This window comes from Rattus rattus, chromosome 1 (assembly GCF_011064425.1).
Source record: "Rattus rattus isolate New Zealand chromosome 1, Rrattus_CSIRO_v1, whole genome shotgun sequence".
NCBI lineage: Eukaryota > Metazoa > Chordata > Mammalia > Rodentia > Muridae > Rattus > Rattus rattus.
Genome location: NC_046154.1, coordinates 92,300,534 through 92,314,181, shown reverse-complemented (window position 1 = coordinate 92,314,181; position 13,648 = coordinate 92,300,534). Strand labels below are relative to the sequence as shown.

General features: G+C 40.9%; 1 protein-coding gene across 1 annotated transcript in view; it reads right to left on the bottom strand.

Moving 5' to 3' along the window:
- Positions 1-515, bottom strand: part of Shoc1 (shortage in chiasmata 1) — an 82,659-nt gene extending 82,144 nt beyond the window's left edge. Inside the window, exon 1 of the mRNA XM_032889733.1 lies at positions 445-515. The gene's annotated coding sequence lies outside the window, so the exon portion shown is untranslated. The remainder of the gene's footprint in view (positions 1-444) is intronic.
- Between the last annotated feature and the right edge of the window lie 13,133 nt (positions 516-13,648).

Below are 13,648 nucleotides of genomic sequence, written 5' to 3'. Positions count from 1 at the left end.
CCAATATTAACACTCAGGATGAGCGTGAATCTGAGTTTAAGCTGCATCTTCTCCCGTTACATGAAGGCACCCTGGAATTTTCTTCCCTTCCACACACCCTCACAGAAATCACAACAACCTTTGTTTCCTACCGGGGGTGAGGGGGTGGGAGGTAGGGGGGTGGGGTGAGGGGATGGGGTGAGGTTGGGAGGCAGAGGAGCATGTAAAATTGTAGAGAAGGTGCGTTCTGGTTTCTTTCCCCTAACACATGCAGCTAGTTGGCTGGCAATCGCACTGGCCCCTGTCAGGCCGTTCGAATTCCCTGCTCCTACGGACTTAGCCGAAGTGGGCCGAAGGTGGGTTCGAGAGCTCATCCCTCCTCGGCTACATAAACCACGCCTCAGAAATCTGCCTTCTAGAGAATTCTGAGCGGCTATACTTTGGCCTCCTCAAATCTTTCCTTACCCTCAGCTAGAGAGGCCTTCCTTTCCCTCTGGCCGGCTTCTCACTCGTTGAGGTAAAAAAGAAAATCCGCGGCTTTGGCTTTAGTAGGAGGCAATTTCCCCGCCCCCTGAACACGTGACCTCAGATGGCTGCTGAACTCAACACTCCCATTGGCCAGGCCAGACTCCGCCCTCTGGGTTGATTGATCAGTTGCCAGGATGTGACAGTCTAGGGCAGTCAGCCCGTTCGGGCTCAGAGTCCCTGCCCCTGCCTCGTTCCCACCTTGGTAGGCTGGGTGAGGTGTGGCGCTGGGTGTGAGGTATGACGCTGAGGGTGAGGTGTGGCTGGGTGAGGTATGACGGAGGCGTTGTCAACCGGAAGTCAGTAAAAGTCGAGTCTGGTCTTATTTTTATCTGGCTACCATGTTAATTAGCTGATGTCCCCAGAAGCAATGCATGGCGGGTAGCTCTTCACGGGTAATTTTGAAAGAGTTCAGGAATCAAGTGGCTTCAGAGATCCTGAGGGCAAAAGGGAGGAGACAGATATAAGTGTGTGGCCAGGTGGCGTACAGTACTGGAGAAAGAACATTTGAGGTGTGGCGGAAAGGAAATTTGAGGCAGGGCTTTGAATGGGAATGTGTGGATTTTAGATCTTGATTGATGGCCTCTCCCGCACACGTTCTCACTTAGAATAACTACGCCACCCCTGATAAAGAACAGCTCATTCCTTTGTGTTTCTAACTTCTGTTTTCTTTTTCAAGGTACAGCTTGGCACTGAGCTTCTTCCCATGAGATTGCAGGAAGTAATGTGTATTAATTTATTTTATATAATTCATATCTCTTTCTAGCTAATATTGAAAAGCATATTGTGAAACGTCAGTGGGACAAGCCACTTCATTGCCTTAAGTCCCTTTCTTCATTCTATTTTGCACAGGTTTATGCAATATGGATTATCATTTAGCAACGGTTTTGTGACCCACCTGCCAATGGAGTACATTATTTTGCATTCTTCCACACATTTTATTAAAACTAAAATTATAGAATTTTGCTAATTAGAAAAACAATACAGACTCACTAGGAACAGTAAAATCATCCAAAGATATGTTTAGAAGTAACCTTCACTTCAGTCCTGACTCCCAGATAAGGTAACCTCTATTTCAGGGCCAGTGGGATGGTTAGCAAATTAAGGAGCTTGCCACTAAGGCTGACGACCCAAGTTCAAACCCTGGCACCCACAAGGTGGAAGGAGAGACCTGACTCCCACAAGTTGTCCTTTGTCCCCTACATACTGGCTGGGGCATGCATGCCCCTCCCCATATGCCCAAAATAACTTTAAAAAAATCTAGATTCTGTCTTTTGATACTTTGTATGTCATTACAAACCTCTCAGCTAGATAAATACAAAGTTGGTTGGTCAGAAATATAAAATGGCACTTCACTTTCATTACTAAGCAATAATGAGCAACCTTTCAGGCCAGCATCCATCCATCTAACACATCTTTAATACAAAAACAGTTGAGGCAATGGTGGCACATGCATTTAGTCCCAACTCAGGAGGCGGAGGCAGACCAATCTTCGTGAGTTCAAGACCAGTCTGATCTACAGAGTGAGTTCCAGGACAGCCAGGGCTACACAAAGGAACCTTGTCTTGGAAAAATAAATAAACAAACCCAAAACTCCAGCTGAATAATAGGGTATCTCATGGTAACTGTTTGCCATAATTTATTCAGTATGCCACAGCTAATGTTTGCTTCCAGGATTTCATCCGACGAAGGTCACACAAAGAATCTTAGATATTTGCTCTTGAATAATTTCTATGGGATTTTTTTTGATTTGCTATCTCAAGTCATGAGAGCACTTAAACTGATGGATATGTCTTGTTTACCTTTTAAAAATTATAGCAATTTATCTTAACAATGTCAAGAGGGATAATTTTTCTGAATACCCAGCAGTACACTACACAGCAGTACTGAATAAATTGCTCTTTAGAAAATTTAGCCAATATAACATATCAAGTACTTTATATTTATTTGATAATTAAACACTTTTTAGGTATTTATAGACCCTTGGGCTTTTTCCTTACACGAACTGGCTATTATATTTGCATGTTTGTCTGTATTAGATCAGATCCATGTTTCTGTTGGGCAGGTTGTCTGTCTTTTTTAAAATCTCAGAATATCATATCAGGAAGCATGTGATTAGGACAAAGTTCTTCATTCCACCATTGGGAGAGGAAGGGATTGGACTGGAGCCCTACCATTTCTACTAAGGGCATCCCTAGATAGCTATATTAGTTAAAGTAAAATCTAGCTGTAGAAATAACAGGACATTTCAAAATAATATAAGTCCAAAAGGTAAGGGGTTCAGATTTGATAGAAAATTCTGTCTGCCTGTCTGTCAGTCCGTCCCCCCAGCTCTCCCATCAAGTCCTCCGGTGACTTACTTTTCCTCTGTCTCATTACCCTGATAGGTCTACTGTGGCCTTTATTCTTATGGGCTTAGAGAACCAGTATTTAGAAGGTAGCATGGTGGAGGAAAGAATGAACTATGGCCTACAGGATCCGTGTTTGTGTGTGTGCAGTTTAAATTGTGAAATATGATACTGATATGTAAACGTATACAAGACAATGTGTAATTTTAAAAATGTATTAAGAAACATCCATGAAACCTCTGCTCTACTTAGGGAACATAACCTTGTAGGAAGTTCAGAAGCCCTGCATTTCCTCTTGAAATTACAACTCTTCCCCGGGGCATGCTTCTCTCTCTCCCTAGGAATTACTATAATCCTGACTTATACTGATCATTGTCTTGCGTTTCTTCAAAAGTGTTCTGCCCAAGTCATGATGGTTTGCCTATTTTTAAATCTTTACGTTTTGTGTTCCTTTAGTCCTAATTCTTCTGTGCAGTGGATATTATTGAATTGCTTAATGTTGATTTAATTTTCACTGCTGAATATTTTTTATAAATATGCCTCAATTCATTTTTCTGCTGATGCCATAGTTGGGATCCAAAATGTCCTTCGAAAGCCCATGTGTTAAAGGCTTGATCCCCCAAGCACTTGGCAGTACTAGAAGGTGATAGACACAATCTCTTAGACATGGGCACTGATGAAAGACTTAGATAATCCGAGTCATGACCTCAGGAGGGATGTTGGAACCTAGTCCAGGCCCTTCCTCTTCCAGCAGTGAAAGGGAAAACGTTAGTCACACACTCCCTGCTGTGAAATGCAGCTTATTACAGGCCTAAGACAACTGGCCTTGGACAGAAACATTCAAGACAAAAGCCAGAACTGACCAACCAACCCACCTTCTTCTTGTCCTCTCCCCTATCCCTCCCTTCTTTCTCCTTTTTCCCCTTTCCCTCTTTCTTTCTGCTACTACCCTTGCCTTTAGGATAAAGCTTTTCTATGTAGCCCAGGCTGGCCTTAACCCATGATTCTCCTGCCTCAGCCATCTACATTTAGTGTAACCCAGGGCTATTACAGATTATGCTCCTTCCCACTGATATCCTGGTATGCATACCCTATTACGCTTGTACATTTCTCTAGACTACATTTAGAGAATTTTCTGAGCTTGCTTATAAATGTCAACATGTTTTGAGAAAGTGTCAGTTCTTGTTACCCTATATCTGCACTAAATTTTAATAATTTCATTCTTACAATTTTTGAGAGGTTGGTAGATGTCCAGTTGTCTTTTGAGGAAGGTTCTCAACAGCTACGCCATGGCACTAATGGTACATGTCACTGATCAGGCCCTAGCCACACGGTTACATGTGATTGTAATAAAAACTAGAATATACAGTGTCCATGCCAGACTGTTAAATACCTAGTTACAAGTGGGTGATTCTGTTTAAATAAGGAGGAGAGACCAGGTGTTGGGAAATATATAGCAATCTCTGCCATGCTAATAATAAAAAGCTTTAAAAAATATTATTTATTTGATGTGTATGAGTACACTGTCACTGTCTTCAGACACACCAGAAGATGTGTCAGATCCCATTACAGAGGTTGTGAGCCACCATGTGGTTGCTGGGAATTGAACTCAGGACCTCTGGAAGATCAGTCAGTGCTCTTAAGCGCTGAGCCATCTCTCCAGCCCCAATAAGAAGCTTTTAAGTGCCAAGTTTTATTTAGAATTTGGTTTATCTGAAACACTTGGCCACACCTCAGTTCTACATAATATATGATGAGCACAACAGGCATTGAATGCTTAAGTATCTTACCCAAAGTTAGCTAGGAAGTGTGATACTGAATTTTAAACCCAGGTCGTTTGGCTTTAGCAACCATCTTAATAAGGCTACACATCATCCAAAAAGAATGTTTTGCTTTCAGTCCGCTGTGTGTCTTTCCTCATACTTTCTCTGTACATTTCGTAAGTGACTACAGATGGTTTTCCTTATCAAGATCCAGGAAAATTTACCCTCCCCAAATCACGATGTGACTCAATCATGATTTTTAAAAGTTTGAAACGTTTTAGCAATTACTTTTATTTCTTTAACTTTTAAGTGTGTTTGTATGCATGCGTGTGTGTGTGTGTGTGTGTGTGTGTGTGTGTGTGTGTGTGTGTGTGTGTGTGTGTGTGCAGGTGCCTGTAGAGGTTAGAGATCTTATGATCCTCCTCTAGTTAGAGGGACAGGCCGTTGCAAGCTGCCCGACGGGATGCTGGGAATTGAATGAGGTCTTCTGAGTCACTTTAATCAAGAACCACCTCTCCAGTCTAAACAATCACATTTCTCTGTAAATTCTATCTCATCATTTTTTCACCATCGTTAGTTTAAATCTAAATGTAAATAAAACAAGCCCAGACACATACTTGAATATAAACTATGATCACGAATCATCATGGGAAGGAGAAACTCCATTGTAATCACTGTTCCCTTCACATGCCATGTAGCCATGATGAAAATGTCCTGTGTTTAATAAAAACATACTTTTCCTCAGATGCTGATGATGCTAAGAAGGACAATCACAAATCCTTGACTGACATGGCTCTGTTGATTTTTGTTTTTTTTTTTCCTAAACTTTCCTTTGGAAAAATCTAAGTATTGTTGCCAGGATGCTATTTTTATCCTAACTAATGGAGGGTCTCACCACTATGCTCAAGCTCTCGGAGCTCACCACCTACAGCATAACGTCTGAAATCATTTCTCAGATTTTCCTCCCCTCAAGGCTGTTGAACAGTGCTTTACTTAAAAAAAAAAAACAACACAATAATAATTGTTTGACTCATGTCTACCTATCAGACCATAGTCTTCCTGAGATCATGGTTTATGTGCCATGCCTTAATTATCTTTATGCCTTACTCAAGGTAATCACTGAAATAAAAACCTAATCATTTCTTCTAAAAATCCTTTCAAAGTAACTATTCCTGCATTTCTGTTAAATGCAGGCTTTCAGTGTTCTTGCCTGGATAGCGATGTGTATAAAGTGTCCCACAGGCCCGAGCACAGGCATGCTGAGGGAGCGTGGCATGAATGTGGCAAATATTCTTCTTGGGATGGAATTGCATATCAGCTCAAACCAGATCGTGCAGAAATTCTGGACGTATGGAAGGAAAAGGGCATTGCATCAGTGTTACACAAGGGGTTTGTTGTCTCTGAGAACTAATGTATAGGTGTGGCTTCTTACACTATCTTTTGATCCTCCTGAAGGAACTGCTTTGCATCAATGGACCAGGAAGAACTTTTTAGCAGAGCATATTCAGCATGATGAAAGTAGATAATTACCGCTGAAAGACAGCTGTGGCTGCAGTGGCGTTAGCATGAAGGAAACTCTGCAGGTGCAGACGAGAAAGCTAAAGCTTCACATTGGCAAACACCAGAAATGAAGCAAGGGAACCTGCTGTTGTTTGTTTGTTTGTTTGTTTGTTTGTTTGTTTTTTCGTTATTCAACTTTGTGGGCATGATGGCCTCTCTCACATGGTCAACTCCTCAGGTTTTGGACCATGAGCCATCTCACGTAAAAGATGCTGCACCTTTTATGTGCACCGAAGAATTCAGGTAGGTAGATTCTGACATATCGGCTGAAATAAATAAAATAATTGGATCACTGTTTCCTTGGGGCAGATGGGAAAGCAGACGACAATCTAACCTTTCCTTGAGTAATATTCCCCTAAAATGTCTCACATTTTATTGCCTAGCAAAATTAGTGATCTTCCCAAAATTACATAGGTATAGTACACAAGCCTTCTATCCAGTAAGGTATCATCGTTCACTCATAGACTCACTCATCAACAATTTTTACTGCATTTATTTATGTATTTGGTGAGTGGTATGTATGGGTGTGTGTATGGGCACTTGTGAGGAGATGAGCAGATAACCTGCAGGGAGTCTTTTCTTTCCATCCACTCTCTGGGTCCCAAGTACTGAACTCAGGTCATCAGGTTGGCAACAAGTGCCTTTACTCACTCAACTGTCTGCCCGGCCCTCGTAAATTATTTTAAGCACATATTATATGCAAGGAACTATGCTAATTGGTGAGGGCTGTCAAGTGTTCAGGGAACCAGCATCTTTACATAAGAAGCAATCATTCCCTGAGGAAATTAGTGTCATAAGACCGCGGAAGTATAGCAAGGAAATAATGACTTATTATTTCAACAGATAAGTTGTAAAGATACAAAAGAATAATTGATCTATAACTAATGTTGCATGAGAGTAACAACACTGTTGGGAAATCTAGCCATAGAACACAAAAGAACATATCACAGTAGGACTATGAACCAAATAAAAAGTGAGTCAGCTTAAAAAAATAAATAAAATGAATTGCTAGACTTATATATTATTTATGTATTTATGTATGTATATCTGTATGTGTGCATTATGTATTTATTCCCTTGCTTCCTTACTTATTTAAGCAGGCTCCCTCTCTATGTAGCTTGGCTGTCCTGAGATTTGATATACAGAAATGGGCTATATAGCCTGCCTCCGCCCACCTCTGTCTCTCTCCTATGGGATTAATGGTGTGCACCACCACTAGCTAGATTTGTAAATTTAGCTGAGTGCAATGTGACCTGCCTGTAATCCCAGCATTCAGGAAGCTGAGGGAGGAAGATTGCAAGTTCAAGGTCACCCTGGGTGATGTTGCAAAGACCCCATCTCAAAGATAGACAATGGCTCGGCGGTTAAGAACATTTATTTTTCTTGCAGGGGACCTGAATTCTGCCCCTAGCAGCCACATGGTGACTCACAGTCACTGTAACTCCACTTCCAGGGGATCCAACAGGCAACAAGCATGAAGGAAGGTCTTCTGACTTCCACAGGTAACAAGCGTGCATGTGGTACACATACATAAATGTGTGCAAGACACTCATACACATTAAAAAGAATAAATCTAAAAATATTTTTTAAGAAATAGCAAGAATCGTCTCAGGTGAAACTTGGAATTTTTAGAACATTTATGTTTATGTGTTTGGGTATTTTGCCTACAGGTATATCTGTGTACTACATACATGCAAAGGAGGCCAGGAAAAGTTATCCAATTCCCCAGAACTGTAGTTACAGTTGTGAGCTGCCATGTGGGTTTTCGGAACTGAATCCTAGCCCTGTTCAAGGACAGCAAGTGCTGAGCCATCTCTCAAGTCCCTGAACTTGGAAGCTTAAGCTAGAATAAGTTATAACAAATGCCTCAAATATCCAGAATATCCTATATCATATCTGTCAAATATGGAACACCTATATATTTCTTTTTCTCTCCTTCCCAGACCTTAGTGTCTTTCGAGATATCCTTGACTGCTTTGTTATGGTTAAGAATGGAGGTGACGAGACACTTACTGTGACTTCAGAGTGTGGATCCTCCTATACCGTATGTCCTAGCACACACCTCTCTCTCAGTAGCTACTGAGTAAGCCTTGAGCCAGTGAGTAAACGTGTGTTCAGAACAGATTATTGCAGATAGAGAATCGTGAGAGGTTCGTTGGTCACGAAAAGAGGAGCACTCCAAGGCTATGGCTCATCTTCCTGGGAAGCTTTGATCATTCATTCACCAAAAGGAAAGCAAACCCTCCCACCTCATAAAACGTCTTAGGCAGCAACGTGTTGGCGTGTCTATTATACACCTGAGAACACACCTTTAACAAACGTTTTGTCATGTTGTTTAGAGACAGTAGGTAGCTAGAAAGTTGGGGGTAAGTTTTTCATTTTCTATCAATTTCCTGAGGAAAATTTATTCTCTCCTTTGCTGTTTCTCCTTTAAGAGCTATGTTTAGAAAAGCCACGGCAATACAAAAGATTGTTTAAATGTTCAGTGTATTTTCTTCTGTTTTAACTATTCTGTCTTTTACATTTAGAAACTATAGGGGTGTGTTTGCACATGTGTGTATGATGTGAAAGATACTTATAAAGTAATGTTTTTACATATAATTTACTCTTCTGATAGTTGAATAACACAATATGTCATTCAACTATTAATTTACCCTTTTTTTAAAAACTGTCACTATCATATGATTAAATATGCTAAATTCATGTACATATATGTCTCTTAATTTTTTTACTTGTTCTGCTGATGATTTAGTTCTGAAATAAAACCATTGAGAGTGTTAAAGTTTTAATTTCTGGTGTGATAATCTGATGTATTACTCTTCTATTTTAAAAATATCCTGAATTGAAGCAATCCCACTGAAATCAGGGACTAGACAAGGCTGCCCACTCTCCCCCTACTTATTTAATATAGTGCTCAAAGTCCTAACCAGAGCAATCAGACAACAAAAGAAGGTCAAAGGAATACAAACTGGAAAGAAAGAAGTCAAAATATCACCATTTGCAGATGATATGATAGTGTACTTAAGTAACCCCAAAAGTTCCACCAGAGAACTACTAAGCCTGATAAACAACTTCAGCAAAGTGAATGGGTATAAAATTAACTCAAACAAATCAGTAGCCTTCCTCTACTCAAAGAATAAACAGACCGAGGAAGAAATTAGGGAAAGGACACCCTTCACAATAGTCACAGATAACATAAAATACCTTGGTGTGACTCTAACTGAACAAGTGAAAGATCTGTTTGACAAGAGCTTCAAGTCTCTGGAGAAAGAAATTTAAGAAGATCTCAGAAGATAGAAAGACCTCCCTTGATCATGGATTGGCAGGATTAATATAGTAAAGACAGCCATTTTGCCAAAAGCAATCTACAGATTCAATGCAATCCCCATCAAAATTCCAACTCAATTCTTCATAGACTTAGAAAGAGCAATTTGCAAATTCATTTGGAATAACAAAAAACCAAGGGTTGCTAAAACTATCCTGAACATTAAAAGAACTTCTGAGGGAATCACCATCCCCGACTTCAAGCAGTATTACAGAGCAATTGTGTTAAAAACTGTATGGTATTGATACTGAGACAGACAGGTAGATCAATGGAATAGCATTGAAGACCCAGAAATGAACCCTTGATCTTTGGTCACTTGATCTTTGACAAAGGATCTAAAACCATCCAGTGGGGGGGGGGGAACCCAGCATTTCCAATAAATGGTGCTGGTTCAACTGGAGGTCAGCATGTAGAAGAATGCAAATCGATCTTATCACCCTCTTAAGTCCAAGTGGATTAAGGACCGCCACATAAAACCAGATACACTCAAACTAATAGAAGAAAAAGTGGGGAAGAATCTTGAACACATGGGCACTGGGGAAAATTTCCTGAACAAAACACCAATGGCTTATGCTCTAAGATCAAGAATCGACAAATGGGATCTCATAAAACTGCCAAGCTTCTGTAAGGCAAAGGACACTGTCATTAGGACAAAACGGCAACCAACAGATTGGGAAAAGATCTTTACCAATCCTTCATCTGATAGAGGGCTAATATCCAAAATATACAAAGATCTCAGGAAGTTAGAGTCCAGAGAGCCAAATAACCCTATTAAAAAATGTGGTACAGAGCTAAACAAAGAATTCTCAGCTGAGGAATATAGAATGGCTGAGAAGCACCTAAAGAAATGTCCAACATCCTTAGTCATCAGGGAAATGCAAATCAAAACAACTCTGAGATTCCACCTCACACCACTCAGAATGGCTGAGATCAACAACTCAGGTGACGGCAGATGCTGGTGAGGATGTGGAGAAAGAGGAACACTCCTCCATTGTTGGTGGGATTGCAGACTGGTACAACCAATCTGGAAATCAGTCTGGAGGTTCCTCAGAAAATTGGACATTCCACTACCTGAGGACCCAGCTATATCACTCCTGGGCATATACCCAAATGATGCACCAACATACAACAAAGACACATGTTCCAAGTGTTTATAACAGCCTTATTTATAATAGCCAGAAGCTGGAAAGAACCCAGATGTCCTTCAACAGAGGAATGGATACAGAACATGTGGTACATCTACACAATGGAGTACTACTCAGCTATCAAAAACAATGACTTCATGAAATTCATAGGCAAGTGGATGGAACTAGAAAATATCATCCTGAGTGAGTTAACCCAATAACAAAAAAAAAAAAAAAAAAAAAACCACACACACAAGATATGCACTCACTGATAAGTGGATATTAGCACAGAAGCTCGAATTACCCAATACAATCCACAGACCACGGAGCTCAAGAAGACGGTCAACCAAAGAGCAGATGCTTCATACTATTAAAGATAATGTGTTCTGGCTTTTGACCTTTATAAATATACCTTTGTCAGGACAATGAAAAGCAGGTGAAACTGTGAGTTCTGTTTAGTTGGCAAACAATAGCAAGATGACTGATTTTAATTAGTATAAATGTCTGTTCATGGACCACTGATGTTTTTGTGATCACACACACATATATGTATGACATATATATATATATATATATATATATATATATATCCTCATCACATTTTCTTTTTTTTTCTGATTTTTTTTTTATTATTAACTTGAATATTTCTTATATACATTTCGAGTGTTATTCCCTTTCCCGGTTTCCGGGCAAACATCCCCTTCCCTCCCCCCTTTCCTTATGGGTGTTCCCCTCCCCACCCTCCCCCCATTGCCGCCCTCCCCCCGACAGTCTAGTTCACTGGGGGTTCAGTCTTAGCAGGACCCAAGGCTTCCCTTCCACTGGTGCTCTTACTAGGATATTCATTGCTACCTATGAGGTCAGAGTCCAGGGTCAGTCCATGTATAGTCTTTAGGTAGTGGCTTAGTCCCTGGAAGCTCTGGTTGCTTGGCATTGTTGTACATATGGGGTCTCGAGCCCCTTCAAGCTCTTCCAGTTCTTTCTCTGATTCCTTCAACGGGGGTCCTATTCTCAGTTCAGTGGTTTGCTGCTGGCATTCGCCTCTGTATTTGCTGTATTCTGGCTGTGTCTCTCAGGAGCGACTCATCACATTTTCTATAAGAAAAATTTATCATTATTATGTTGTCATGGTCAAATCACCTATGTTATGCTTTGATTTATAGCAGGGGCTGGCAACTTATGGCCTATGGACCAAATCTGTTTTACAATGGAAATTTTATTAGGACACAGCCACAGACCTTTATTTATTTATTATCTGTGGCTACTTTTGTGGTACAATGGCATATTTGAATGGGTGCAAACGGCCATTTTTCTCATAAAGAAAAAATGTTTACTATCTGACATATAACAAACTTTGCCAATCATCTGCCCAAATTACTTTTAAAAACTAAACTTTCTGGCTGGAAAGATGGCTCAGTGGTTAAGAGCACTGACTGCTCTTCCAGAGGTCCCGAGTTCAATTCCCAGCAACCACATGGTGGCTCACAACCATCTGTAATGGGATCTTATGCCCTCTCCTGGTGTGCCTGAAGACAGCTATAGTGTACTCATATATAATAAATAAATAAATCTTTTTTATAAAAAAAAAAAAAAAGAAAGAAGACAAAATCTAGTGTCTCACTTCCTGCCCATTGATATGAATTGGTTCATGTCCTACTCTCCAGGGGTTCCCATAACTGCTGAGTATTATTTTTAAAATCAGCTGTCGTTAAGTATCTGGAAGTTATACTAAGAACACTGGAAAGTAAAGAAACATCTATTTATGAAAACCTACTAATTGTTTTTTTGCTTTTTTTTTTTTAACAAAATTCAGGGAATGAGATCAAGGGATTATGGTACATGAGCCATGACATGCTTCCTACCGTCTCTCTTTCCCTAGTGTCTAAGACAAGGCCTCCGCTCTTGGATGGATGTGGCCAAGATGGGGCTGCTCCTCTGCTCCCAGTCAGGAGACCCCGTATGAGAAGAAAGCAACCAGCATTTCTCAGCCCACACCCCAGCTTTGACTTAAAGACAGTTAAACCTGGCAGATGCGCCACTATGCTCTCCTCTCCCTTCTTCCTAAAGACTACCCCAAGCATGGTAAGACCACCGGGGCCCTGGTCATTCTTGCCCCGTAGGTTCATTAGGCAAAAGTTCCATCTGGGACTGTGAAAGCAAAGAAGGCCAGAAGCTGCTGCTGCTGAGGCTGTCCTCTGCTGCCACCGCTGCCGCTGCCTCACCATATCCTGTCCCTAAAGTAAAGGGGAAGCTCCACCCTTTGTGTCTAGTCCTGTAGCTCAGATATTTTGCCCGAGAACAAAGAACTAGCTGCCAAGCTCTCGGCCAGCCGTTAAAGGCTAGGCTCTCAAACCAAAGAAACTCATTTTGAGATAGCGCGTGGGAAATGCAAGCTTCAAGATGCTGTGGACAGAGGGGGACAGGTGAGGGGTGGGGGGATGGTGTGATGCGGTGCCACAATCCCAGCACTCACAGACTAGTGGATCCCACATACACGGAGGCAGGTGGATCCTAGTAAACACAAGGGCATCCTTAGTGATGCCCAGGAAAGCTGCGACTACATAGTAGACACCGTCTCAAAAACACCAAATCTGGTAGCTCCATTGCTAAAAGTAAATATGCAAATGTAGAAGATTCTGCTGTTATTGATTATTTGCGTATTTATTTTTTGAGACAGGATCTCTCTCTGTAGCTCTGGCTGTCCTTGAACTCACTATGGAAACCAGGCTGGCCTCAAACTCACAGATCTGCCTGCCTCTGCCTCCTGAGTGCTGAAATTGAAGGCGTTTGTCAAAATGCCAGGCTGATGCTGCTGTTATAATGGTGGCATATAAATCACCTTTAATTTTAGAATAACGTTTAGCGGCATAGACACTACAGATAACCATAGCAAACAATACAACAGCAATTTCTTAATGGCGACACCACACAGAAAGATGGAAAGGGTAGTATTGAGAATCCGCAATAGTGAGAAGCAAATTGAAAACTTTATATGGTTGAAGTTATTGGGGTAAAGTAGCCTAT